Source organism: Danio rerio, chromosome 8 (assembly GCF_049306965.1).
Source record: "Danio rerio strain Tuebingen ecotype United States chromosome 8, GRCz12tu, whole genome shotgun sequence".
Taxonomy (NCBI): Eukaryota; Metazoa; Chordata; class Actinopteri; order Cypriniformes; family Danionidae; genus Danio; species Danio rerio.
Genome location: NC_133183.1, coordinates 4,676,797 through 4,702,233, shown reverse-complemented (window position 1 = coordinate 4,702,233; position 25,437 = coordinate 4,676,797). Strand labels below are relative to the sequence as shown.

The window sequence follows — 25,437 nt, the reverse complement described above, 5'->3', positions numbered from 1 at the left end:
GAGGTTGTTTTTGGGACAACTTACAGGTGCAGTATGTAACTTTGACATCCAGTGGTTAAACTAGGTATTGCACTCCTGGATCATAACACAGTTTCACTGCGAGTGCAGGTTGCCAGGTTGGAAAGCATGTGCCTGACTATCAAGCCTAAAGGCTGATTTAAGGCAGTTTTTAAACATTTTCTAACTAAAAGCAACAGCACGTGATATAGAAAGAATTTCCATACTAAAAAGACTTTTTGTCCTAACCAAGACCTGAAATGTATACTTTAGAAGCACCTATTTCTCACAGGTAAACAATGATCAGCTCAGGTAGACCTCATGTGCTTTAATCAGTGTTAAATGCTAATAATGCGAGTTTGAATGGCATTTTACATGACTTTTATTGCCATACTACTGAAAGCAGCAGCAGAAAGTTCACCTTAGATCTTCAAAATAAAACCGTTTATAATTAAACTTAAGATCTATGATTCAAAACCAACACAAATCAGTGATTCAGCATCTACATTTAATAATGTTAAAGAGGTTTAATATGTATTAATTAGATTATAAACCTTACCATTTCATTGCAGTGCAGTGAGTGCACTATTCTGTGCCTCTGAACGGCTGTATTTAAACTCCTAGGGCCTGAGTGTCCACATACGTGGACAGCACATTTTAGCTCTTAAGTGGCTATTTAAAATACTTTGAATTATTTAAACTTTGTTGCAGTGTCATTCTGCAACTTTTTTGCAGCATTTGAAATGTCCCAAACATTATTTTTAACTGTCCAAAATGGAAAAAAAAAGTTTTTAACTCTCAGATTTTCAAAGCAATTAAAAAAAAATTCTATTTTATATATGCATTAAAAAATACAGTCAGGAAAAAGTGTTTTATGTAAATTCGGACCACGAGTCCACATATATGGACATCATTTTTCTCTAAAATTACTTCATATCAAAATATCATACTTAGATTTTTTTCTAATTAGGTTCAAATAAGCCCAAATAGCAAAGAGAAATAAAAAATGCATGTAAAAAACACCTTGTGCCTTAAGGTTCTATTTCTATCAGGTTTTGTCTGGTGCAAACAGCCAATTTGCTGATTGCTTTAAGTTGTTAGGACATGGGGTTACAATGTATCCTGCTTACTTAATGTTTACGTTCGAAATATTTATATTATTTGCTAATTAATACCCTGATTTGGAACTATGAATCTGCGTCTCAATTCGGAGTCTGCTACTGTCCACTGGAGGTCTCATTTCAGTCGGGGGTGCATACTTTGAGAGCCTTCCTGACTGAATGAAATACGTTGTTTTCCACCAAGGCAACCCGGGGTGCTGAAATATAATTGACTAAAGTGGCATTGGGCAGGTTAAAAGAGCAAAACAAAGACAATTGTTCCGGCACGGAAAACACACTTTCAAAGAAGAAAATCTGACTTCAGCATTGTTTTTTAAATAAACAAGAATGTTCACGTAGCATGTTTCTTAAATATCTTGAACTTATTAGGGTGTTTTTATGATTTAGAGCAGGGGTTTTCAAACTCTGGTGCGTGCCCCAAAAGTTTTTTACGTGGTGTGTCCTAAAAGTTTGAAATCCCCTGCTTTAGAGGAGTCAAAATCTGACATACAGCACCTTTAAAAGTTTTTATTCAATCTACTAATAATCGTAAAAACTCACAAGCTAACTTAATTCCTTCATAAAGTCCCAACGCAAATCAATTGTGTGGAACCCAGCATTTTCAGTGTATACGTTACAAATGGACTATTTTATTATTTTATTTGGATTATTTTATTTCGCATAAATTCTGTTCATTTTTGTGTGTTTTTAAATCATTAAAAACGAGCAGATCTTTATCCACAAATGATTTAACTTTAATTATAAGAATAGTTTTTTATCTCTTGTTTTTTTATGCAGCTTGCTCACTTCTCTTTTGTCTTCTTAGGCTTTCCATGTTTGTGTTTCTATAATTGTGAGTCTCTGGAATGACAGAAATGTGAAGCAAAGCACAACACAACACATTTCTGCTTCATTGAAATACGCATGTTTGTTGGAAGGTGTGATCAGCTGTTTTCACATTCATCCAATTCATTAATCATCTGCTGCTTCACTGAGGAACAGAAGTCATTCTGGGTTAGAAGGACATGGGGGTACGGAAAGAATGTGTTTTAATTTCGAATTCAGTGCTTGTTTAACCATACACAGTAACAGTAATGACCCAAAAGTCAGGTGAAGACGATCGGAGTGTTGACGTAAAACTCAAATTTAGCCAGGGGCTAGTAGGGTGTGTCATGAGGAAACCGGTTTAAAAATAACTAAAACACAAAGCATTCATTGAACTGTTAAAAACTGCACAAATGCTATGTGACTGAAATGTTTTTACACTCTCTGCATAACGTCATTAGAATATAGTTCAGCAGACAATCCTGTAATGCAGGAAGTGCATTCAAATTCTGTGTAGTGTTTTTACATTCAACATAATGTACTCCATTGTTTAATACAAATTTAGTCATGTAGGACAGGGGCTCCCGAACTTTTCAGCCTGTGAGCCCTAAAATAACAATGTCATTGACTTGCAACCCCCAATGTATTCTGAAGTGTATATAAATATACAGTTTAAGTCAGAATTAGGTCCCACTTTATATTAAGTGTCCCTAACTACTATGTACTTACAACAACAACAAAAAAAATACAATGTATTTACTGTGTTTATAATGTATTTGAGAACACTTGTGGTGCTTTTGAGTTGGAATAGAGGTTGGGTTATGGACAGGTTTGGTGGCATGGGTAGGTTTAAGGGTAGGCTAAGGTGTTAGGGATGGTTAACAGTGTATTTACAAATGTAATTACAAAAGTTAATTATAGATGTAATTACATACATGTATTTAATCAAGCATTGGTTCACAGTAAATACATGTATTTACACAATAAGTACATTGTAAAAAACTATTAATTAATATGTAAGTATATATTAGTTAAGGCCACTTAATATAAAGTGGAACCCAGAATTATTAGCCCCCCTTTTTGTTTTTCTCCAATTCGTTTAACGGAGAGCAAATTTTCTTCAACACATTTCTAGACATAATAGTTTTAATAACTCATCTCTAATAACTGATTTATTTTATCTTTGTCATGATGACAGTAAATAATATTTGACTAGACACTTCTATACAGCTTAAAGTGACATTTAAAGGCTTAACTAGGTTAATTAGAGTAACTAGGGTAATTAGGCAAATTATTGTATAACGATGTTCTGTATATATTGAAATAAATTTGCTTAAAAGGGGCTAATAATTTTGTCCTTAAAATGGTGTTCAAAAAATTTAAAACTGCTTTTATTATAGCCGAAATAAAACAAATAAGACTTTCCCCAGAAGAAAAAATATTATCAGACATACTGTGAAAATATCATTGCACAGTTAAACATCATTTGGAAAATGATGAGAAAAAAATTCAAATGGGGGCTAATAATTCTGACTTCAACTGTATAAACCTTGCACACATACCAATAGGCTCAAGTCTATTAATCATTTCATTTTGGAGAATGCCACTCGGAGGCCGTCCTCCATGTTTAGTTGTGGCCTGTATTTATTTTTAATATACGTGAGTGCTGTATAGGTATCTTAACCTGATTTAACCTGGTGCCATAAAATCAATCTGCTGCGTCTGACACTATTGCTGTGTTTTTATTATAATGTAAACACCCCAGGGGTTGCAAAAACATTCATTTTCACTTATTAAAATGTGACCGAGCCTGACTTTTAAGCTTGTCTTCCTCAATAGAATCGTACAAAAACAAGCATAAAATCATACAGTTCAATCATAGAACACACCCTTGAACACTGTCAGCTCCTCCATCAAATGAAGTCTTGTCCTGAGTCATAGACTTAATGCAAATGTGTCAGGACTGGCAGAAACATGGGGACAATTGTAAATTTATTTGTAGTATTTATTTGTAGAATTTATTTATAACTTCATGTTTGTAATCAATTGATGTGAATGATAACAACTTAAACTTGCCAACTCAAAGTATTTTTCTGAATAATAGTTTTTAGCATTACAAAACTTAAAGCTGTAGGTTTAATTGGGCTGAGGATATCAATACAATGACCGGATTTTTGCATTTGTAAAGTGTTTTTAATAAAGAACAAAAATCTGACAATCAAGTGAATCTCTTATTCCTTTACAGAACAACTCAGAAATCAAGCATCAGTCCAGTTTAGACATTTTTGGGATGAAATACTACTTATTCGCTGTATTTATGTTTTTATTTTAGAGACAGATAATGTACGTTTCTAGTAGAGAAGTGCCTTAGTCAGGGAGGTGATCAATAACCTGATGATCACTCTGTCTGAGCTCCAGTGTTCTTCTGTGGAGAGAGGAGAACCTTACAGAAGAAAAACCATCTGTGCAGCAATCCACCAATCAGGCCTGTATGGTAAGGTGGCCAGGCTTAAGCCACTCCCCATCTGGAATTTGTTAAAAGGCATCAGAAGGACACTCAGACCATAAGAAACTAAATTCTCTGGTTTGTTGAGAATAAAATTTAACTCTTCCGAATGAATTCCAGGCGTTACAGTTCGAGGAAACCAGGCTCCGCTCATCACCAGTCTAATACAATCCCTACAGTGAAGCATGGTGGTGGCAGCATCATGCTGTGGGGATGTTTTTCAGCAGAAGGAACTGGAAGACTAGTCAGGATAGAGGGAAAGATGAATGCAGCTGAATGAAAACCTGAATGAACACCTGCTTCAGAGTGCTCTTGACCTCAGACTGGGGCGACGGTTCATCTTCCAGCAGGACAATGACCCAAAGCACACCGCCAAAATATCAATGGAGTGGCTTCACAACAACTCTGTGAATGTCCTTGAGTGGCCCAGCCAGAGCCCAAACCTAAATCACTTCCCATCCAACCTGATAGAGCTTGAGAGGTACTGCAAAGAGAAATGGGTAACAATTCCCAAAGACAGGTGTGCCAAGTTTGTAGCATCATATTCAAAAAGACTTGAGGCTGTAATCGCTGCCAAAGGTGCATCAACAAAGTATTGAGCAAAGCCTGTGAATACTGATGTACATCTGATTTTTTAGCTTTTTTATTTTAAATTAATTTGCAACAACTTCATAAACTCTTTCACATTGTCATCATGGGGTATTGTGTCTAGAATGTTGATGGAAAAAAAAATCTGTTTTGGAGTAAGGATGTAACAAAAAAATGTGGAAAAAGTGACGCGCTATGAAGACTTTCCAGATGCACTGTATATTGAGATGACTAGAAATGTTCATTTGAACAAAAAAAAATAAGTATAACTTTAAAAAAAAATAGGATGAAAACTAATCGACTGATTATTAAAATAACAGTGTGACATTTACTTGTATCAGGACTTACAGTATAAACTGAAATCATTTCCGAGTCTTTGTTAATGTGATCCCGGTTCACATCTGAGCCTGAATGACTATTGTTTACCTACTTAGTATAAGTAAACTCCACAGGAAGGTGAATGAGTAAGAATAAACTTGCCAGTAATCCTTTTGTGTGTGTGCCTTCAGGAAGTCTTGCTATTGTCCAGGAGATGGCGCTGTTGATCTTTACATGACCGCCTCCACACATTAATGAGACGGAAACATGTCAGAAAGCGAGCAGCTCTTAGATTTCAGGTATAACAAATTTTTTATTATTATTATTATTATTTCCTAGAATGAGCTGACAGAGCGCATGCAGGATTTTCCAGTATAATGCGTGTTGAGCAGCCATTAATCTGCTATCTGCAACTTTATTTTTTTAACATCCTTTGTGACTTGTAGGAATGGATTTTTTTTCTCCCAGCGTTATTGAAGACAGGTGAGCAATTACGTAGAACATAGGCGTGCATCTTCTACGGGACTCCGGTGACCCGAAAGCCCACAAAACCCACGGCTGAGATCACTAACAGACCCTATTAACCAGCCATCATGCACCTGCAGCCGGCCATACTACAGATAATTAGAGCGTTCTGCATACTGTGACAACTTCTGCTGAAACTCATCCCTAAAACCTGCTCATTATGTACACGGGCATCCTCTGGGTATATGGAGAAAGCGCTGGTCTAATTGTCACATCAATTTACACCGTTTTCAAGGTAATGTGAACGTTAACAGAAGGACAAGTAAAACGGTATGAAGCAATGGTGTGTCAGCTGCAATGAGGAACGAACAGGCCTGAAACCATTGCCTTTTTTCCTATCAGTCATTTCTAATGTGAATTTTAGAGTTATTCAAGTACTGTTTTCTTATCCTTGTGTGATTTCTTTGTTCGTTATCTTTTATATAAGGCTACATCAGAGCGTCTGAGAATGAAGAAACGACCATCTCCAGGTAAACTTTTAAAAGAAGGACACAACAGCAGGATATTAATAAAGTAGAGAGATTAAAAAGTGAAAGATGGAATAGAAATAAATATGCTGACGTTTATAATTAAGCAGGAATAGCCTTCTCAGATTTTCTTGCTACAATTATTAATTGCTTTTATAACGATATGTGGTATTATTGCCCTATAAGCTTGAAAATAGATTATTTTAACATGTTTAATAACCAAAATGATTGCCTTATTGTATATACTGTACATGTTTAGAGTCGATAAATGTTTTAAACAAATTAAAATGCATTATAATGGACAGTATAACACATCTGATTACTATGTGTTAGTTAAGAGATTAAAATTAACAATGAGAAATATTTTTGTTAAAGTTAATTTTAACTTGGATTTTAAAGTTGCAACAGCAGGATATTAATAATGCAGAGAGATTGCAAAGTGAAAGATGGAATAGAAATAAATATACTGACGTTTATTATTAAGCAGGCTTCTCAGATTTTCTTGTTGCGATTAATTGCTGCTTTTTTGTGGTATGTGGTATTATTGACATATACAGTTGAAGTCAGAATTATTAGCCCCCCATTTAAATTTTTTCCCCTAATTTCTGTTTAAAGTAGAGCAGATTTTTTTCAACACATTTATAATCTTAATCGTTTTAATAACTCATCTCTAATCACTGATTTATTTTAGCTTTGCCATGATGACAGTAAATGATATTTTACTAGATATTCATAAAGACACTTCTATACAGCTTAAAGTGACATTTTAAGCTAATTAACTAGGTTAATTAGATTTACTAGGCAGGTGGTTCTGTATATCAAAAAAAAAAAAAATAATAGCCTAAGGGGCTAATAATTTTTGTGCCTAAAATGGTGTTTAAAAAATTAAAAACTACTTTTATTCTTGCCAAAATAAAGCAAATAAGCCTTTTTCCAGAAGAAAAAATATTATCAGACATTCTGTGAAAATTTCCTCGCTCTAATAAACATCATTTAGAAAATATTTAAAAAAGAAAAAGATATTCAAATGGGGGCTAATAATTCTGACTTCTACTGTAAGCTTCAAAACAGATGAACATGAATAATAACCTAAATGATTGCTTTATTGTATGTGCTGTTTAGAGTCAATAAATGGTTTAAACAAATATAATTGCATGATAAAATAGGTAAAACTTTATAATAGTCTTATTAATACATGTTGCCTAATGTAATACACAATCAACTGTGAGAAATATCATAATAATGTTAATTGTAACTTTAATTTTAAATTAAAGTTACAACAGCAGGATATGAATTAATAAAGCAGAGTAATTGAAAAGTGGAACATGGAACAGTATAATAACTCAAATGATTGCTTTACTGTATATAATGTACATGTTAAGAGACAAAAGTTTTAAACAAATTGCGTTGTAAAGTACAGCAGGTAACAACTTTTCCTGTTGCAATGAATTGCTTTTATCACTGTATACGCTATTATCATGATAATAACCTATAAGCTTAAAATAAATCATTCTAACTTGTATAATAATCAAAATGATTGCTTTATTGTATATACTGTACATGTTTAGAGTCAATAAAAGTTTTAAACAAATTCAATTGCATTATAATGGACAGTAGGTATCAACTTTTCCTGTTGCAAACAACTGCTTTTATCCTGGTATACACTATTATCACTATGTTAACCTATAAGCTTAAAAATAGATTATTTTAACATATATAATGACCCAAATGATTGCTTTATTGTATATGCTTTACATGTTTAGAGTCAATAAGAGATTTTCAACAAATTAAATTTGTTGCATGATAAAGTACAGAAGGTAACAATTTACAATGAAGTGTTAATTATATATACTACATTAGTTAATGGATTAATATCATCAATGAGAAATATATTTATGTCGAAGTAAATTTTAACTATTTTTAAATTATATTAATAAAGTAAACAGATTGAAAAGTGAAACATGGAATAGAAATGAATATAGTGACGTTTATTATTAAGCAGGAATAAGCTTCTCAGATTTTCTTGTTGTGATAAATTGTTGCTTTTTATTGCAATATGTGGTATTGCTGACATATAAGCTTCAAAATAGATTAACATGAATAATAACCCAAATTATTGCCTTATTGTATATACTGTACATGTTTAGAGTCAATAAATGTTTGAAACAAATTAAATTGCATGATAAAGGACAGTTGGTATCAACTTTATAATAAAGTCTTATTAATATATATTAGTTAATGGATTAAAACCAACAATAAGAAATATCATGCTGTACTTGTTAATTTTAATTTTATATTAAAGTTGCAACAGCAGGATATTAATAATGGAGAGAGATTGTCAAGTAAAACATGGAATAGAAATAAATATGATGTTGATAATTAAGCAGGAATAGGCTTCTCATGTTTTCATGTTGTGATTAACTGTTGCTTTTATTGTGGGATGCGGTATTGTTGACATATAAACTTCAAAATAGATTATTTTAACATGTATAATAACTCAAATGATTGCTTTATTATATATATACTATACATGTTTAGAGTCAATAAATGTTTGAAGCAAATTAAATTGCATAAGTACAGTAGGTAACAATTTACAAAGTCTTAATAATATATGTTACTTAATGGAACACATCCTGCTACTGTATATTTATGTTAACTTAACTTGAATTTTAAATTAAATTACAACTGCGTATATTAATAATGCAAAGAAATTAAAAAGTAAAGACGAAATGCAAATGAATATACTGACGTTTATAACTGAGTTGGAATATGTGGACAGGTATCAAATTTTTGGTCACACTTTACAATAAGGTTCATTAGTTAATGTTAATTAATGCATTTACTAAGAGGAACAAACAATGAATAATACATTTACTACTGTATTTGTTAACGTTAGTTAATGAAAATACAGTAGTTCATGGTTAGTTCATGTTAACTCATGGTGCATTAGCTAATGTTAACAATCATGGACTTGAAGGTTAATAATGCATTAGTAAATGTTCAATTATGATTAATAAATGCTGTACATGTGTTGTTTATGATTAGTTCATGTTAGTAATGAGAAATGAGAAATATATTTATGTCGAAGTAAATTTTAACTATTTTTAAATTATATTAATAAAGTAAACAGATTGAAAAGTGAAACATGGAATAGAAATGAATATAGCGACGTTTATTATGAAGCAGGAATAAGCTTCTCAGATTTTCTTGTTGTGATAAATTGTTGCTTTTTATTGCAATATGTGGTATTGTTGACATATAAGCTTCAAAATAGATTAACATGAATAATAACCCAAATTATTGCCTTATTGTATATACTGTACATGTTTAGAGTCAATACATGTTTGAAACAAATTAAATTGCATGATAAAGGACAGTTGGTATCAACTTTATAATAAAGTCTTATTAATATACATTAGTTAATGGATTAAAACCAACAATAAGAAATATCATGCTGTACTTGTTAATTTTAATTTTATATTAAAGTTGCAACAGCAGGATATTAATAATGGAGAGAGATTGTCAAGTAAAACATGGAATAGAAATAAATATGATGTTGATAATTAAGCAGGAATAGGCTTCTCATGTTTTCATGTTGTGATTAACTGTTGCTTTTATTGTGGGATGCGGTATTGTTGACCTATAAACTTCAAAATAGATTATTTTAACATGTATAATAACTCAAATGATTGCTTTATTATATATATACTATACATGTTTAGAGTCAATAAATGTTTGAAACAAATTAAATTGCATAAGTACAGTAGGTAACAATTTACAAAGTCTTAATAATATATTTTACTTAATGGAACACAGTCCTGCTACTGTATATTTATGTTAACTTAACTTGAATTTTAAATTAAATTACAACTGCGGGATATTAATAATGCAAAGAAATTAAAAAGTAAAGACGAAATGCAAATGAATATACTGACGTTTATAACTGAGTTGGAATATGTGGACAGGTATCAAATTTTTGGTCACACTTTACAATAAGGTTCATTAGTTAATGTTAATTAATGCATTTACTAAGAGGAACAAACAATGAATAATACATTTACTACTGCATTTGTTAATGTTAGTTAATGAAAATACAGTAGTTCATGGTTAGTTCATGTTAACTCATGGTGCATTAGCAAATGTTAACAAGCATGGACTTGAATGTTAATAATGCATTAGTAAATGTTCAATTATGATTAATAAATGCTGTACATGTAATGTTTATGATTAGTTCATGTTAGTAAATGCATTAACTAATGAACCATATTGTAAAGTGTTACCAAATTTTCTTGTGTTTATTTGCTACTTTTGTCATGGTATATGGTATTATAACAATATTTGCATAAAAGCTTCAAAATATTCAAACATGTATAATAACTAAAATGATTGCTTTAATGCATATAATGTACTTGTTTAGAGTCAATAGTTTAAACCATGATAATGTACAGTAGGTAATAAAATCTCAGTACTGTACGTTAGTTAAACGATTAAAATCAACAGTGAGAAATATGTTAAACTTAATTTTAAAATTCAACTAAATTTCATTAGTTATTAACTCTACTTAAAATGCATTGAAATCAAAAAGTGTAATAGTTTATGGCAGGGGTCACCAATCTCGTTCCTGGTGGGCCGGTGTCCCTGCAGGGTTTAGCTCCAACTTGCCTCAACACACCTGCCTGGGTGTTTCAAGTATACCTAGTAAGACCTTGATTAGCTCGTTCAGGTGTGTTTGATTAGGGTTGGAGCTAAAATCTGCAGGACACCGGCCCTCCAGGAACAAGTTTGGTGATCCCTGGTTTATGGCATTAACTAAGGAGTTGAAAGATGCTTCTGTTTTCAGTTTCAGTTCTGACTTTTGTAAACATTGCATAAACTGTGAACAAATGGAGCCTTATAATAATCTTTTTCAATGTCGTAGGCCTGATTAACATGTGAATGTATGAAAATAAATCACCTATAACAACCACTGCTGATACACAAATCTGATTATTCTTGCTCTAAAATACACTCATAAAACTTTAAATAATTAGTTAAATAAATAATTATTCACAGTATTATCAAGCACTCATAATATCAATATAGTGCATGCTCAATGTTAAGACCTTGAATTATCGACAGGAATCCAGAGGAATAAATGGATTCATCAGTCGTTCATATCTGCTACACGTTTTCAAAATGTGTCAACTTATTTTACACAAAGTTATTTACTTGTACTTTTATTCTATGCATATGCGAGAGATCTGTGTGATTATAGATTCATGAATGAAGTAGTAGTAGTAATATTGCATAAATATGTAAATTTGACCGCAGGCTTGTGAATCTGCAGGGGATTGTTTTAGGAGGCCATGCACGGCCAAGGCAGAATCTCGTGTTTTGCCATGTTTTGTCTTTGGTCTGTAAACAGATTTCTGCTGTTGTCTGTCAGTGCCCTCGCTCATGTTGGATTTGAATAATTGATGAATCTTAAAGTGATTGTATGGCAGCTGTGGTGCTGATGAAGGAGCGGCGAGAGGAAGGGACCTTTGTGCGTTTCCTGTGTCTCAGGGGGCTGTGTTGAGATTCGCTGCTTACTCAGTAGTGAAACCTTCATTTCCAAGTGTTTTGTGCTGACAAAGGGCAAATGGGATTCTGTTTTAAAGCAAACGATGCAAGATTGCACTATTGCGCTTCAAAAGAGCGCCAGGCTGAGGGAAAAAAAACACAAAACAAACGGTGGGTTTCCTAGTCATCAACCGTCTCACTTTGCATAAAATCGTAGATGAGATAAAACTGAATGAATCGCGGGTTTCATGCAACTTTCTCCTGCAAAGTTCTTTTACAGTTAGTAACACTTTGCATTAAGGTGTTTCTAATGTTTAATTAACTGATAGTGAGAAATACATATACTGTACTATAGTAGTATTCATTCATCTTTGTGTAAGGGTTACCTCAGGTGTGTTAAATACTGTGATATTGTAATTTAATGCTTCATTACAGACTGAAAGGAACATTATATTTGATTAATGAATGATCTTTCATCGTTAGTGAATTGCACACCATCATTTTACCAAGTACAACAACATCTATGTTGGCCCTGGAACATCATTTTTGTTAACATCATCTATTCCCTACCCTTAAACCCAACCATTACTGTATTGATTTCCAAAATCAGAGAGAATAATAGTTGAATAAGTTATGTAGAAGTGCATAGACTAAGCCTAAATTTAACATAAACAGATCCCTTAATTCTGATTGGCTAATTGGAATGTTGTTCCAGGAACAACATGGATGTTGATCCAAGAACATGTCTGGGGTCTGTTCTTCGTAACTCGCTTGAATGAACTAAGATGAATTGGCAAATTCTGGATCTTTTGATCTTGAGATCTGGCTAATTTGGTTCTTCAAACAAGTTCACGAATCAGGTTAAAATGTCTGGATGAACTGTCCTGAGATTGCTGTGTGATCTATCGATCCTCAAAACCATGATCTGTGCTGATGGCACAGCAGGGTAATGACATCATCTGAACAATATTCAATTATTCATCCGAGTATAATTGTATAAAATTTGTAGTAAACTGTTTATTAAATATGATACACAATAGCTTTCCACCTTTGTTGTGGGCTTAAGGCTTTATAGTTTCATGTGTCAAGAGTATTCAGCAATTTATTTAGTTTTACTTTTAAAGCAGACATTCTTTATTATAGTAGCCTATAGGCCTATTCAAGTTTCTAAATTGGCAAATTTAAATTCATTTTGCATCAAAAAAAGCAGTTTGATATTTCGATAACTTTTGCAAAGCATCAAATCACTTTCATGTTAGCTGTCAAATTGTGCATGAGTGCATACATAAACTGAAAACAGTGGAATATTTTGCATGTCTATTACAGTTTCGTACTCAAATTGTAAAGCTGTGTCATTACCTTAAAGTAGTACACTTTTGTGTCTAAAGTCAATATTAATAAATGTTCTCTTTGATCCCCTTGGGCAGAACCACTCTATTTTGAAACAAGTGCAGATTGCATTAGTTTATATATCTACACAGTTGAAGTGAGAATTATTAGCCCCCCTGAATTATTTTTTTTCTTCCCAATTTCTGTTAACATAGAGATTTTTAAACACATTTCTGAACCTAATAGTTTTAATAACTCATCTCTAATAACTGATTTATTTGATCTTTGCCATGATGACAGTAAATAATATCTGACTAGATATTCTTCAAGACACTTCTATACAGCTTAAAGTGAAATTTAAAGGATTCACTAGGTTAATTAGGTTAACTTGGCAGGTTAGACTATTTCCACAAGTTATTGTATAACGATGGTTTATTCTGTAGACTATCAAAAAAAAATATATATAGCTAAAAGGGGCAAAAAATATTGACCTTTAAATGGCTTTTAAACATTTTTAAACTGCTTTTATTCTAGCCAAAATAAAACAAATAAGACTTTCTCCAGAAGAAAAAAAATTATCAGACATACTGTGAAAATTTCCTTGCTCTGTTAAACATCATTTGGGACAAATATTTTAAGAAAAAAAAAAAGTCAATGTGTAAATTGTAAAAATGTGTAAATTTTATAATTTTTTTTTTTTTTTTTACTATTTTCCCAAGTGTAAAAAGGTTACTACTGTAAGAACATATCAGCATCTGGTACACACTTTCAGTATTACCTTTCGTTTAGAAAACCCTTTAATGCTGTTTATGTGAAATGAGCTGCTGCTCACGAGCAGGTTTGAGCTACCAAAACTGTTGCTATAACAACAACAACAACTCTCAGATGAGTTTTAAAGAACGAAATGATCCTGGATCTTGTCAAATCGTCAATAACCAAATCCAGCTAATTGAGTAATCCATGTACAAAGAACAGATACCAGGTCCCACAAAATCTGTAGTTATACATAATGTAAACATCAGACAAGTATACAAATAGAAGTATTTGAGTGTAGTAATAGACAACAAGGTTTCATGGAAAGATCATATTGTTAGTGTGTGTAACAAGATTAAACAAAAAAATCTATTTTTGCGCTGTCTTAGATCTTTTGGAGCATCGAAAAAAGATTCTTAAACATTTTTATGTCCGTACTTAGGAGTGTCCTGCAGTAATGTAATGATGTATGAATCTGTCTGTGAGTCTAAAAACAAAGTTGACGAACCGGATTCAAATCTGTTTAAAGGTAATAGGAAAGCCTCTTGAGAAAATATATCACCATTTGTATCATAAGAACTTCACAAGGCTGGCAAGGAAGATCTTTTCTAACCTTGTAGCCATGTGTTGAATGGTGAATTTATACCATTAAAGTCTTATCGTCAATTTAAAGTGCCAAGTCTTTATAAAGTGAAATTAAAACAGTAATTTGTACGTCAGAAGGGCTTCATGGTGGCGCAGTGGGTAGCACGATCACCTCACAGCAAGAAGGTCGCTGGTTCAAGCCTCGGGTCAGTTGGCGTTTCTGTTTGGAGTTTGCATGTGTGTTGGTGTGGGTTTCCTCCGGGTGCTCCAGGTTCCCCCATAATCCAAATACATGTGGAATAGGTAAATTGGGTTGGCTAAATTGTCCGTAGTAAATGTGTGTGAATGAGAGTGTAAGGGTGTTTCCCAGTGATGGGTTGCAGCTGGAAGGGACAAATGCTGGACAAGTTGGTGGTTCATTCCGCTGTGGTGACCCCAGATTAATTAAGGGACTAAGCCAGAAAGAAAATGAATGAATTAATTTATACATCAGCTTGTCTTGGAGCTGAAAAAGGCTCGTGTAAAATAAATTTTCATTCATTTCTTTAGCATGTCTTTATCTTTTTGTGAGGAGTATTTATCATGCTGTTATGCAAGGAAAATTTCAGATGCAAGTCTGTAAGTTTTGTATTGTATTGACAGAAAAAACTCTGAGGGGAAAAAAATGAGGAGGTATTTTTATTTTTTATTTTTGGGTGAACTATCCTTTTAACTTGCAACCACATATTGCACCATGTCTTAAATTACAACTGAATGTCTAATCTTACGTTTTCCCTCTCCTGAATCTGTTTATCTTTTTTTAAAGCACATTTTCTGTTGTTAAACCCCTGATTTGTAGGTTCTCATTTTCACATTGGGTTTATTAATTCACTCTATTATTAAATACACAACGTTTCCTCGCTATACCAGCTAATTTACACAAGAATAGAGTCCAGCTCGGTCAGATGTACCAAAGAAGTCAAAGTTCCCCAATGTAAATCAATACCTAATAGTAAGATAGATGCTTTTTAAGCCTTCTTAATTAGGTCCCGCGGGTGTTGAGATCTCCTCCCGCCGTGCCATCGCTTAAGCCGGTTTTAGCAGACCCTCCGACCGCTCATCGACACAATATATGCAAGGCTTCCGATGTGTATAGGTGCGAACGAGAGGTCTGTGTTATGAGATGTAAAAACGTGTGGACAGGAAATCGATGTACTCCCCTGCCGATACACGGGCCGTCATCACTCCAGCTGCCTCGCACGAGCCCACATCGCTCCTGACACTCCTCACACCAGCGCCGCGGCAGATGGCGACCAGGAGCGGAGGGGGAAAACTGCTGCCCAACACAGGCAGCCAAAAAACCCTGGCTACAATCCCCCCCCCTCCAACTCCTTCTCATTCGCGGTCTCCCTTGGGTCGGGTTCTGAGAAGACCCTCCACCAGCCCCGATCCAGGATTCAGGCCGCTACAGATGGGCTTTTATACTGTAGATGGACGGCGGTGTTCAGTTGAGCAGGGAGGGAATGCGATGCCCAAATCTATGCTAATAGTGTTTACTGACAATTGCTGATTTTGGCAGCTCGGAGATCCGTAACAGGCTGCGTTATGAATGTGTGTGTGTGTGATTCAACGGGAATCGATATCCTTCCACCTCGCTCTCCCTCCGAGCAGTCAGGCTGCTTTGTGAACTTTGACAGCTCTTGAAAACTCCTGCAAATGATTATCAATGGCTGCGTATTAGCTGGAGACTGGAACAAGGGGCTGAGTGAAGTGCAATAACATAATATCAGGGTGAGAGGCGGGTCAAGGTGGACTAGGGCGCTAACCTCAGCACTTTACCAGAAGGAAATTGGTAAAATTGAGATGCCTGCTCGCTTTAGGGCTAGCAAACAAGCAGTCATCGGCCGCGATGCAGATGGCACGCAGCCTCCCACTGTTTTGTGTTTCCATTTGGCGTTTCATCGCTGTAATGCATCGGGCGACCAGGAGGTAATGACCCTCAAACCGCTAACAGGTCTTTCTGTCAAACAGATTACTGTCAGCTCTCATTGATTTGTGTTGCCTTTAAAAATGGCTCGTTTTTCCCTGCTCGCTAACGGATCGGATCTATAATTGGGCCTGGCCTAAATGATTCAGATGAGGTGCTTGTATCGGTCCCGCTCTCTGGTTTCCCTCGTCAGTTTCACCCCCCCTCCCACCCCTCCTCTTTCATTAGCAATTCAGCAGACTTGCTAAAACTGCGGGGTGCCCCATTCCCGTCACCCCTGACTCGATGAGTCAAAGCCCCCGTCCTGCACAAAGACATAGTCAATCTGTGCTACAAATCACCCAAAATGGTGCCATTGGTCTCTCTCTGAAGAGCAGTTATGGAAACCCAAATGGAACCTAGGCCTCTTCGAAACGTAGTAAACGCCCGATATCTGCTCTAATTGGATAGAAAAATGAAGCCACATATTCATATTTGCTTATTTGTTGCTCCAAATGAGTCCATTGAAAATCCCTAATAGCGCACTGCACAAACAGACCGCTGAATGGGGAGCCCAATTCAACGGTCATTGTCGCATGGAAAAAAACGCACTGCTCTAAGGTAATCGCTTTACCTGTTCATGGATATCGAGACCAGTGAAGGCATTTGGTTGAAGAAGACTGCATTAAAAAGGTTTATTTGTTCTCACAGTGCTTTGAGATCCCAATTGTTAACTTTGAATGACGCAGGCATAACCTGTGTCAAGATGACGGAGTAGGCAATTGAAAGTGCCTTTTAAATTATTCAGCTGAATTTCATACGCAAGAATGTAAAATTAACCTGCATTGAAATTTAAGATTTCGTGTAACCAAGTTGTTTAAAATCTTGAAGCGTGAAAGTTTAATGGATTTATAAATATGTAAGTGAATATATCCTTGTTGAAATGTAATTGTGTGTTTAAGGGTTGAAGGACACTTAAAATCCCAGATTAGTACAATTCTCCATATTAACAAACTATTAACTACTGTATGACTAGGGATAGACAGAATCTGCTGACAATTTGTACTATTTCTGCTGTGAATTTTTATCTAAATTGTGCATTTACGCGTTATGATTTTAGGAGTGTCAAAACTAAAAACTTAAATGAATTAAAAATAACACCTTCTATACTTTATTTAATGCAAACCCAATGAGATCCACTCATTTGGTACAAAGTCTCTCATATAATATATCTACAAAAAGACAAAGTATGAATTTAAAAACTGTATTGTAAATAAATCATATAAAATGAATATTAATATTATTATATAACAATAATATTAGTGAAAATTAATTTAAAACTGAATAAAGATAAATTTACACACATTTACAGAATTAATTCATTCTGTACGCGCAGATTCCATGTGAGCATAACTATGACTTTTAGCTCAAACTCAATAGCTATGATAGTAGTTGGATTTAGATCAGGGGTGCCTAAACTTTTTCTTATGAAGGGCCAAAAACCAAAACTGATTGAGGGCCATGGGTTGAAGGTAAATATTTGAAGCTGTATTACAAAGCCGCAACCCATCTCTGGGAAACATCCACACACACACTCATACACTACGGACAATTTAGCTTACCCAATTCACCTGTACCACATGTCTTTGGACTGTGGGGGAAACCCACGCGAATGCAGGGAGAACATGCAAACTCCACACAGAAACGCCAACTCAGCCGAGGCTCGAACTAGTGACATTTTTGCTCTGAGGCGACAGCACTACCTACTGCACCACTGCTTTGCCCGAAAATAACAAACTTGAAAGCGGAAAAGACGTGATATGGGAACCTATAGTTGATCTGGTGTGCGTGCGTATTAGCCTCGGTGTACATAATTGGAACTTTAAACTAGCGCACAGTTGGCAACTTGTCATAACTTTTCCGTGCAACAGAAATGCGGTTTAGAGAAGCCTTTACGATTCATTAGCTGTGACGAATTAAAGCGCAGTTAATAGTGAAATCAGCCAATCGTTGCATCCCTATTAATGATTACAGTGCATTGTACAAAAGGCGTTTTCTACAAAACATGTCCAAATGTTTTCAGCTGTCCGCACCACTCGCTTATGGTGACTCGCGCTCTGTACAGCCTCTGCAGCTCATACTGAATTAAACAGACGCACGTCACTTCATAGCTATAGTGGCCGTTTTTCGTCTGAACTAAATTTATTTTTGATGTCTTGGTCACACTATTTGGAGGGCCAGAACAAATTGCCTCGGGGGCCGCCAATTGAATAGCCCTGTAGACCTATATTCATGATTTCACATAAACCAGCATGAAAAAATTTATTATTTCCTTCATTGCAAATTAACATGCAACTTGACTGTTGCATAAAAAATAATAGGTTAAAAACAAAATGGGATTTAATCAACATGCAAGTTATATATATTTTAAATAAAATAAAAATGAAAAAGCTAAGGACTGAAACCAGCTCAAATAATCTTCAATAAAACGTATTACAGTGATGTACACATGTACATATGTAATGTCCGAAAAAGCCTTTTTTAAAGGTGTTTTGACAGTTTAGAGTCACCATACAAGCGAACAGCTACATACAGATTGTATTACTTTAGAAAATGCGGCATAGATTCATTCTGTTTGCTGTTTTAGATTCTTTTGAACACTTGTTGCTGCAGTGCTTGCAGATTAGCCCTCGGAGTTTTGATTAAACACGACCATTGAGCACAGATGACTTTATGACAAACACAGAGCAGAATATAAAGACCGAATGTGTGGTGAGTTGAGAGCCTGTATGCTGGATTCAGTGATCAGCACACCTCTCCCCGGTGCTGCTGTGAAGGCTGTCAGATCAGATATATGTGTGTGTGTGTGTGTGTGTGTGTGTGTGTGTGCGCGGTGACAACCATCACGGGCACTCATTATAATCAATATAAATATTCTGATCAAACTGGATACAATCTTACATCAACAACACATGGCAAGCAATACGCTGATAATAACAAATAATCATATTAGATTACAAACAACCCAACAAGTTGTTTAGCACATCTGCATCGCTGCTGTAATGTTTACACATGTAATATTTTTCCTCATTTAAGGCAAAATACACAATGACACTCAATCAAACATATCTACAATGATAAAGAACATGGTTACTTACGGAGTTATTAACGCACAGCAATACCACATGAAGAAAGGACGGACTTTGAAGAAATAAACAATGTGAGGAGAGATCCATTATAGTGCACTGGACATGTCTGAACAAGTTTCCCCCACTCATGCGCGAGGCACATAATTTATCGGCTTAAAGATATCGGCCTAATTTAGACATTGGATCGATTGCGATAATCTTAAAAATAGCATTTATCGGCCGATAACGATATGGCCGCCGATATATTGTGCATCCCTAGTTTAAATAGTTGAATTCATACGTAACCCAAACTGTTTCCTTGTCATTAATTGCATGCAAGTAAATTCCCATTCATCTTCATGGAGTGTGGCCAATTCAAACACACAGCACTGAATTGAACAGTAGCCAATTCTTCAATTATGAATGTTGCACAACTCTGTTGCTCGCTGTATCCCTGTGTTTGCCGGACATTTTGAGCAACCATTGTAAAGTTCCTAGCCAGGTTGAGCTGGCGAGAGATCTCCTCTCTAAACCCAACAAAACAGCCCAGCCTAACCACCTGTTTGTTTTCCTGCCTGGCCCACAGTAAAACACTGCCGTATCTCCTCCGACATGCACTATATGCACAACAAATAGTGTTATTGCTGCTGGACAAAGAGAGCAGGATCTGCCATGGTCAAAACCCGTCAGTACAAACAGCTTTTTGGGTCTGTTTGTATCCTCCATACTGGCGCATGTGTGTGAGAATAAACACTGTCTCAGTTTGTGTTTACAGCACATCTCCATGCGCGAAAGAGTCTGGTCTCCCCTAACAGAAGTGCAGGGCTGTGGTGGAAAGCTTTGCCCTCCAGTGGTTATAAAACATGCAGGCCTCTCGGCCGAACCTGGCCTCCCTTCAGACCAATGAATAATAGCACAAAGTGAAGCTACTAAATCATTGAAATGACTGCAGCGTGTCTGTCCAGTTAGCGCTTCTCCCAGAAACGCTTGATCAACGGCAGAGAACAGAAATCACAGGCCGATAAGATGCAACGCTGCTGCTCTCTTTGGGATTATTTGAACTCTGTCGGCCTCAAGAAATCACGGCTTTGTTAGCGGCCGCATTTATCGACGCTAATCAGATAATGGTCGGTTTAAGACTTGGTTCAGCCGAGCTCGGTGTTGGTGTTTGGATGCACCAAATTGGCGCGCTGACCTAGCCGTGAAGGCGTTTGAGAAGGAAATGCGCGAAGGTCACTCGAGCAAAGTCAAGCGAGGCTCGCGGTAGCAAAGGGAAAGGTTGAGCTCAGCCCTCTAGAATGTGATGATTTATTTACGTTCAGAGACAATATGAATAATGTATCTGGGAGAAGGAACATGAATTTCTTTAGTACTAATTGTGGAGAAGGCTGGGCGCTCGGTGGAAGGGAGGGGGGTTTACTGGAGGACCCCCAAGATCAGAGGGGTGAGAGCCTCAAAGATGCCTGTCCTGCAGCCACCGCCATCGACTTGCAAATCAGCAGAAGGAGGCTAATTAGCGGCAAGCTAATGAAACCGCCATTCGGGGCATCGCTGAGGAAGAAAAAAAGGACACGAAGAAGAATCAGGGATCCCTTTCTCAGCGATATCGCTGGCACCATTTGAAGTTGATTTCAGAGCACATCAATATGTGAACAAAGTTGAGGAGAGCGAGCGAGCGAGAGAGAGATACAGTATGAAATTAGCATTCATTTGAAGAATGGAGACTGTTATTTACTGGCTTGCTTTTGGCACATTTGCTACTCTAGGGAGCGACTTTTCCATTGCGTCTCAACGCCGCATACAAAATTCACAACCATGGGAGACAGGGGATGTAATGGCAACTTCTTGAAATCTCTCTCTCTCTCTGTCGTGCTCTGGTTTGCTCTTTCATGCACACGCTGCTCTCCATCGCTGGGGTTTTTAATGTTGGGTCTGTCGCAGAATGTTTTTCGTTGTGATCTGAGGCCATTTCTATTGTAGTGTGCATTGGTCACCCGTGTGGCCTGCAGGAGTCTGCTGGACAACACAACTGTGCTGGAGAAGCTTGGATATATGGCATGCATGGTTAAGGTGTGGCCCTGTTTTCACACTGTGCTGTGGAGAGCACGTGTCTTTAGTGTAGCTTGAGATTTGAGTCAACTTAGGCTCTGTTTCCACTAATACATTTTAGTTTTAAACCGTGTTTTTGAATGAATTGAACTCTCCGTCCATACAGATTGCTCTATAAATGTTAGATTATAGTTCAAACAATTTAAATTGATGCATAGATTACAATATACTTAAGCTAAACTTAATATGCTGTATCTTTCTATCTCGCCTCCGTGTGATAAATGCAATGGCACAGTCGGGACCTATGGTCATACATTCTGGTCCTGACCAGAATTATCTGAATCTTGGAAAAGTATCTTCGGACTATATTCCTAGGCTTTTGAAATGGACATTACAATTGATGCGGAATTAGCACTGTTTGGATGTTCAGACCAGGCTCTAATTTGGCCTAAATGTCAACAACTGGTGCTGGCCAAGAGAGTGATTCTGATGGAATGAAAATCAACGACACCTCCAAAAAATGTTTTAAAATGGTCAGCTGAAATGGTTTTTGCCCTCAAGCTGGAAATGCTACATTTCTCTAGCTTTGGCAAACAGAAGTTGTATGAGTAATCTCGCAACTCAGTCTACAATTAGAGGAATACAATGTTTGCGTTAGCGCTCCTATAAAAGATCTGGGTGTCACATTAGACAGCAATTTAACTTTTGAAAATTATATATCCCATGTCACAAAAACTGCCTTCTTTCATCTGAGAAATATTGCTTAATCACGAAGTATGCTATCCATCTCAGATGCAGAAAAGCTAGTGCATGCTTTTTTGACTTCTAGGATGGATTACTGTGACGCACTGTTTGCTGGCTGCCCAGCATCCTCTATTAACAAACTTCAGCTAGCACAAAATGCAGCAGCCAGAGTTCTTAACAGGTCTAGAAAATATGATCATATCACCCCAATTTTATCCTCCTTACACTGGCTGCCTGTTAAGTTTCGTATTGAATTTAAATTATTGCTTCTTGCGTATAAAGCTTTAAATAATCTAGCTCCTGTTTATCTAACCAACCTTCTGTCTCGCTACAGTCCAGCTCGCTCTTTAAGATCTAAAAACTCAGGGCTTCTGGTAGTACCTAGAATAGCAAAGTCGAGTAAAGGAGGTCGAGCCTTCTCATTTATAGCTCCTAAACTCTTTATTAGCCTTCCTGATAACGTCGGAGGCTCAGACACACTCTCCCAGTTCAAAACTAGATAAAGACCTATCTGTTTAGTAAAGCATACACTCAGTGCATCACTTAGAGGGTTTCCTAACAAGTTTCTGCATCATGTTTATATACAACATGAAGAGCAGCTACGCTAATTATTATTTTTTTTTCTCCCTTTCCACCTGGGAATACTCGTCCCGAGGCCCTCAGACTATGCGGAGTCACTGATTGGATGACCAACGACGAGATGATCCCAAGGTTTCCATATCCTGGACTAGGCCGTATCCTGAGCAGCTGCTGCGCTGGTCATGGAGGAGTGGAGAGCATGAGTCTGATTCCAGTGACGCTCCAGGGACAGACGAGTCTTCGCTGAGGTCCAGCTTCCAGCCTCCGCCGCTGAGACTGCAGCTCTGCACAAGACATTTGGCCAGCGGAGAAATTAAAATGGTCGTGCCCAACTGAGTCTGGTTCTCTCAAGGTTTGTTTTTTCTTAACTTGCCTATCAGTGAAGGTTTTTTTTCCTCTCCGCTTTCGCCTCTAGCTTACATGGTTTGGGATTGGTAGAGCTGCGCATCAATGAATTTGCTCTTCAGTGTTTGAACTCTCAGTAATGATTAAATCACACTGAACTGAGCTAAACTGAACTGAACTTAAACACTAAAAACTGAACTACGCTGATCCAGTTACTATGATTTTTTATGTGAAGCTGCTTTGACACAATCTACATTGTAAAAGCGCTACACAAATAAAGCTGAATTGAATTGAATTGAATTGAATTGACAACATGTGGGGCCCCTTCCTTAGATGTATAGGTTAATAATGTTTCTGTAAATATTTTGGTAATATGTTTTCTCTCCTTCTTTTTGACTTGTCATTCTATTTTTTTTATTGTTCCATTAGTCTGGCTGAGATTATAATTTTTTTTTGAAAGTGCTGCAATATTGCTGTCTTGTTTTGGTGCAGGTTCTAGTTAGTAGCAGGGAATAACACCAAGATAATTTTGTTAACATATATACTTGATGTACACTATTGGGTGTTATGTTTTATTAAAAACTTCTATAAATAAAGTAAAAAAAAAAAACTCTCCATCTATACACACACACACACACACCCACACACACACACACTTTCTGTCATGCACTGCAGCATGCTTTGAGCACATCCACCATATAAGAGTTATGCGAGTCGTACTGTTCATTAAGGATCTAATCTCACTATATTTGATATTTAATTCATCTTGTTGTCTACATCTGACGGCATATTTCCCGACTTTGGTCTTTTGAATCTATTACTTGTTCTCAGGTAACGTGTTTAGGCTGAACGCAGAGATAAGTTAGGTTAGTGTGTTAATTAATGTAACCGCGTACACTGCTTCTGCACATTAGACTGATGTCTTGCTTTCATTTGCTATATTGTATAAACGTATTGTACGTTACACTTTTATAATGACCTTTATTAATTATTGAAACTGATTTCCAGCAAAAGAGAGGGTATGTTTTGTATCTTCACTGAAAATGAAAGGAGGCAGTGATGTTATAGGCTCCGTTTTGTTATAAATATGCACACAGTGAAGATGACGCTCATATAAATATGCAGCTACACGACGCCTCAACATTTTTGGTGTCTGTTAATATCAAAATGAAAATAGGCAGTTCCTCATATCATGTTTTCATTTCATTGTTGAGAAAGTGAAACACATATCCAGGGTGATGTGAGTGAGGTTATAGAGCACACTGTTCCCTTTGAAGATTTACCCGATGTGTCCATGGGATTTTGTTTTCTATATCAAACTTGCAAAGTCTGAACTTTGTGTAGGCTACTTAATATTGAGGAAAAAGCCCCAAAAAAAGCACCGCCTCCATTTTCAGATGTCTCCATTTTTCTCCATCCACACTGAGACGGAGCAGCAGCATTTAAAATGAAATCAGCCATTTCAGCGTTTTCAAAACGCCCCGTTTTCGGGTCTACCGTAGCAAAATTTGTGTGTTTTATAACGAAAACATATTTGTGTAAACGGGACCTCAGATTGAAGAATTTTTCAAGCTGGGCTTTCTGTTTGTCAACGCTATGAATTTGCATGGCCAACTAATTTGGCATGAAAATATCCTCATGCAAAATTTTCATACCCATACTGTCGATTCCTGTTAACATCCACCATTGCAGGTAAACCACATGAGTGGCATGTCAAATCCCATGTTAAAATCACATGCAAAATATATGGACAGACATGTGCACAAATGTGGCCTTGTCTTTTTTTTATATGAGGCCCATGTGAATGCTTTTCCACATTTGTGTCACATATCTTGTTCACATTTCCATGCGTTTTTCAGCTGATTGCACATGCAGAGCTTGTGGTTTTTCTGTAAGGACACAATAACAGTAAAGATGTGGCCACAGCCATATCACCCTGCAGCCCTAGACCGGTAACTCTGAAGCTAAGCAGGCCTGAGCCTGATCATTACCTGGATGGGAGATCAAATGGGAAAAAGTGGTGTTCGTGAGCTCAGATGCTCATGACAGTTCTGGAGGGAATAATAATAATAATAATAATAATACTGAACCACTTTAATGACAGGCTTTAGCC

The 25,437-nt window shown here is 36.2% G+C and overlaps 1 long non-coding RNA gene across 1 annotated transcript; it reads left to right on the top strand.

Annotated features, from left to right (window-relative positions):
- Positions 1 to 709: 709 nt before the first annotated feature.
- On the top strand, positions 710 to 7,021 carry LOC141375570 (uncharacterized). The gene is made up of 2 exons (XR_012384043.1): positions 710 to 5,633; positions 5,781 to 7,021. It is a non-coding gene; the product is annotated as an uncharacterized lncRNA (long non-coding RNA).
- Positions 7,022 to 25,437: the final 18,416 nt, after the last annotated feature.